Here is a 5,470-nt window from a genome sequence, read left to right as displayed (position 1 = left end):
TTTGCAAAGGCTTTAGGAGTACATCTAGGAGAACCGCGAATGCCAGGGCAAAGTAATCCTTTCACATGCTTGCTTTTAAACCATGTATAGTATTTTAAAAGGTACACTCACAGGAGGTCCCTTCTCCGCCTGCTGGGTCCAGGAGGCAGCCTTGGGTGGGTTCGGGGGGTACTGGCTTCAGGTCCAGGGTGAGAAACAGTTCCTGGCTGTCGGGAAAACCGGTTTCTCCGCTTGCTTGCTGTGAGCTATCTACAACCTCATCATCATCATCATCTTCTTCGTCCCCAAAACCTGCTTCCGTATTGCCTCCATCTCCATTGAAGAAGTCAAACAACACGGCTGGGGTAGTGGTGGCTGAACCCCCTAAAATGGCATGCAGCTCATCATAGAAGCGGCATGTTTGGGGCTCTGACCCGGAGCAGCCGTTCGCCTCTCTGGTTTTCTGGTAGGCTTGCCTCAGCTCCTTCAGTTTCATGCAGCACTGCTTTGGGTCCCTGTTATGGCCTCTGTCCTTCATGCCCTGGGAGATTTTGACAAATGTTTTGGCATTTCGAAAACTGGAACGGAGTTCTGATAGCACGGATTCCTCTCCCCAAACAGCGATCAGATCCCGTACCTCCCGTTCAGTCCATGCTGGAGCTCTTTTGCGATTCTGGGACTCCATCATGGTCACCTGTGCTGATGAGCTCTGCATGGTCACCTGCAGCTTGCCACGCTGGCCAAACAGGAAATGAGATTCAAAAGTTCACGGTTCTTTTCCTGTCTACCTGGCCAGTGCATCTGAGTTGAGAGTGCTGTCCAGAGCGGTCACAATGGAGCACTCTGGGATAGCTCCCGGAGGCCAATACCATCGAATTGTGTCCACAGTACCCCAAATTCGAGCCGGCAAGGTCGATTTAAGCGCTAATCCACTTGTCAGGGGTGGAGTAAGGAAATCGATTTTAAGAGCCCTTTAAGTCGAAATAAAGGGCTTCATTGTGTGGATGGGTGCAGGTTTACATCGATTTAACGCTGCTAAATTCGACCTAAAGTCCTAATGTAGACCAGGGCTTAGTCCCCTGACTATAACCCAGAATGGGAAGAGACTGCTTCACTTTTCCCAGCACTCAAGGGGATGCTGTATATACACACTTCTTCCTCATTATCATCCTCCAGTGCTCATGTAAACATACTGGCTTCAAGGAAAAGCATCATATAGCGTGAGAGTTAGCAATATTGATTACTGGAAGGATGCCCCAGGGCAGCTGCCGTCCACTGGGGAGTCCTGCCAGCATGTGGAGGGCAGTGTGTGTAAACATGGGCACAGGAGGATGATATTGAGGAAGATGACCCTTGCCTTTAATGGATCCATTGGAATTTTGAGACTCCACATGTTTCCTTGGGCAGAACTGCTGCTCATAAAATGGTGTGATCAAACACAGGCCCCCACATGGAATGATTTTGGGGGACCTTGACAGAAGCTCATCTCCTCATGGAGTTTTTCTCCCCTCAGGCCCTCTCTGTGGGTATTGCTACTAGAGCTGGGGGTAGGAATAATGACACCGACCTTTTTTTATGTCTTATCGTATTGCAAACTCATATCTATTCTGCAGTTGACTAACATCCATAGATCTCTTGGACTACTCCTGCTAGTGTCTCTCTCATGTTGTAAATATAGGTTTGGAGTTATTTTTCCCTAGAGGTATTAATGGGCATTTCTTCAGGTTGAATTTCAGTGTACATGAAGGGTTAATTCTTCTAGCTGTTGCATCTATATTAATCTAACATTGTCATTTTCCTGTTGACTGAGCAGCAAAGAACATACACACTGACACTCCCCAGTAAAGACCAACTGGAGAAAGAGCAGAACTAGAAAAAACATAGCCAGGCTGTGTACTACAGGCAGACATTGTAGTGGTGTAAAGCTTCGGTGCTGTGCTGGGGTACAGGCCAGGTAAATGTTTTGTGTCTTGTTTTTATGCACAGTGATTCCTTGTCTGAATGTGGGGTACATGCAGGAGAGCTCTCTTTGGTGGTTCATAACAGAAGAAAGTTTTTCAGTCTAGAAGTCTTCTGATCACAGCATGGGCTGAAAATGAAGAGTTTGGCTGATAGACTACAAGGAGTTTTCTGTAGAGGCAGCTTTAAAGGCTGTTAGTATTGTAATATATTAACAAATATTTGGCTATTTGTGAGTCTGTGTTTTACTGTAATACTTGTAGAAGACAATGGTAAAGCTGCGTTGGAGGTTCAGTCTGCCTTTGTTTGTGCACAAGCTTGTTTAAATGGAGCTTATGCTCAAATAAATTGGTTAGTCTCTAAGGTGCCACAAGTACTCCTTTTCTTTTTGCGAATACAGACTAACACGGCTGTTACTCTGAAACCTTTACTGGAAGGTTTATCTAAACTTTTTAGGGAATTAGTCCACAAAGGAGCCATAAAACATCAAACAGGAGTGCCTAGGCTGAGATATCTGCAGGCTGGTCAATACAGTGACTTGTAAAACTTGGAAATCTACATAGATGGAAACAAAGAAGCTTTTTCTCTTCCTTTTAAGGAACTGAAGGTGTTTGAAAACTGTACCTCAGAGAAAGAAAAAGAATTACAGGTGTGGTTTATGTAAATGAGGGAGCTGTTTTGTTCATCATACTCAGTTACTGGAGATACAAGTATCAGAGTAATTATGTGTGAGACGCACTGGAGTCAACATGTAACTTGCATATTATATAGCTACTCTAAGTTAAAGTATATGTTAGTCAGGAAAAAAACACCCAGATCTTATAATTCTCTTTTTTTAATCTGCTAACCCATCTGGTGTATTGAAGCAATTTGCCCCATATCCCATAGAGATTGGGGGGTTAGGAGAGCACTATCTGGCTGAGTTTCAGTGCTGATAGGACAGGTAATGTTGGTTAGTTGGGGGAAGCAACTAGAAGCAATTATCCAAGCCCCCGTGATAACGAGAGAAAGACTATATAGCCTGGAGGTCAAAGCACTCCCCTAGGATAAGAAAGACCCAGCTTCAGATCCCTGCCAATTGACATTTATACAAAGTGGAACAGCCCCAAGAGGAGGGATTGAGAGAGCTCCCACTTTGGCAGCATATGAACCCAGGTCTCCTACATCCCACGTGAGTACCCAAATCACCAAGCTCTTGGCTATTTTGGGATGGGTTGCTTTCAGTATCTTTTTTTTTTAATGTAAAAGGTTGAAAGGTCTTGGGTTTTTCCCCCCAATGTGGAAAAGAATTTTTTTTTTGAAATCTTGGGATTTTTACCCAGCTCTATTTCGGAGTGGAGTTTAAGGTGTTAGTTTTGACCTATAAACTCCTAAATGGTTTGGGAACTGGTTACATGAGAGACCATCACAGCTGCTGCGATCAGTAAAGGTCTTTGAACTAAGCACCAAACTCCCTGCTCTAAAAGAGATGGGCCTGGCTGCAGGGGATTTTCTTTATAGAGTCCTCAACTCTGGAATTCAGTACCCCATTTGCTCTGTCACATCCTGATCTTGCTGATCTCCAGATCACACTGCAGGGCTCCTCTCTTTGGCTTCTGAGGAAGAGGTGAGCAGAGGCATGGTTTGTTGAGTTGAGTGTGATGGGTCTTATTCTGCAGCGTTATTTTGTTGGCAGAGTTGAGCTATGGTAAGGCATGTCTTTAAGTTTTTGATTTTAAACTACTATAAAAGTCCCTAGGGCTATGGGGATAGGTACATTTTAAAATGGAAAGAAATGACAAGTGTCTTCTTCTCTATATTCTTAAGAATCTTGGGGCAGGGAGAGGTTGTTTTTTTGTTCCTTTACATGGAATGATACTTTGTTTTACTCACCCGTGTTTGTTCAGCTAAAGAAAATGTGACAAATTTTCCTAAAAGTACAAAATTGTTCTGTGGAGCAGATTAAAGTCTGAACACTCCCTTTTCCACACAATTTAGACTAATTCTACGTAGTAATTTTACGTTTTGGACTTTTTAAACCCTGATTATGAGTGAAATGAGTCCAGGAATCAAAGGATCCATAGGAGTTAGCAGGGGTTCTCAAACAGGGGGGCACGAGGTTATTATGTGGGGGTCACGAGTACATGCCTCCCAGCTAGCTAGTAAGTCTTCTGTGAAAAGTGATATTAATAAAATACAAATATCACTTTAAAATTGTGTTAAATATAAAAAAATATGTTTTCAATTTATAAGGGGGTTCACACTCCAAGGCTTGCTGTGTGAAAGGGGTTGCCAGCACAAAAAGTTTGAGAACCATTGAGTTAGTAATAGGAAAGACACATTATATCAGGGATTCACAAACACTTTTTTTCCGGTGTGGACTGCCATCATCACACAAAGATCATCATGCAGCCTGCCTCCCCTCCCATTCACAACTGCCTCTGCATACCATCCCCTGTGGTCACTACAGGAATTGCTTACATGGCAAAGTAAAACTAGGCAAGTGTTTAATGTATATGGTTAGCTGCTAGTAATGCAATATAGCCACTGGGAGAAAGGAGAACCAGCATGATGTGACCAGCCAGCCCTGCATGCAGTGGACCACAGACCACAGTTAGAAAACCGCTGTATTAGCTCATTCGGTCCAATTCCTTGTGGGATTGTTCCCTTCTTCCATACACTTTCTAGTGCTTTGTCCAATCTAATTTTAAAAGCCCACAGTGACCAGGCTTCCACCACTCCACTCCACAGTTTACTAGATCTTGCTCTCTAAGCTTTCCTGCCATTCAGCCTTGCCATAAATGTATTCCACTTCCAATATTCTAGTCACAGAAGCCCAAAGAACATGGTTGGCTGCACTCATTCACCACAACAGTGGTGAGCTGTGCAGAGCTGCAACAGACTTCTATGCCATGATACGGGGGTGCCGAGTCACCCTGCACAGACTCTTCATTGCCTAGACCACCCCATGCACTGGAAACAGACCTGATGGCACTTTCTTTAAGAAGAAGAGTTTGCCCAGGTTTGCTCATCCAAAATGTCTTCTCCACTCTATAGTTCAGTGAGCTGTGTGCTGCTGCCACCCGCCACTGCATTTCAGTGATGATCTATGTACAGGCTGTGGCTCCACATCCTCCACTGTTGATGTTACAAGGTGCCCAAGGGGAGGACAGATCTGCATCTCTTGGTAGTTGCTGCTCTGCCACATCATCGCTCCTTAGGGTGGGGCTGGTGGCAGAATAGACCAGATGGGGGAAAACGTAGCAGAGCCACCATGTCTCACAGAAGGTTAATATCTGCAGGAATACAGAGCCCATGGATCCTGGCCTGTTTACGCGCCTTTGTAGGCTCAGCAGAACAGCGTCAGCAAAGTTCTTCTACATGCTGAAAAGTCACTGGCTGAGTCCCCAGATCCTCACTGCCCACTCATATCCAATTCACAGTGGGGGAGCAGTTGTTCCTCAGGCCATTAGTAAGGCATGAGGCTTTTTTGCATGAATCTGCATTGTTTAATTATAAATATTGTCAACAGGTCTCTGTGGAAACAGGAAAA

The sequence above is a fragment of the Caretta caretta genome, chromosome 1 (assembly GCF_965140235.1).
Source record: "Caretta caretta isolate rCarCar2 chromosome 1, rCarCar1.hap1, whole genome shotgun sequence".
NCBI lineage: Eukaryota > Metazoa > Chordata > Testudines > Cheloniidae > Caretta > Caretta caretta.
The sequence above is the reverse complement of the archived record's forward strand: the minus strand, read 5'-3'. Positions refer to the sequence as shown.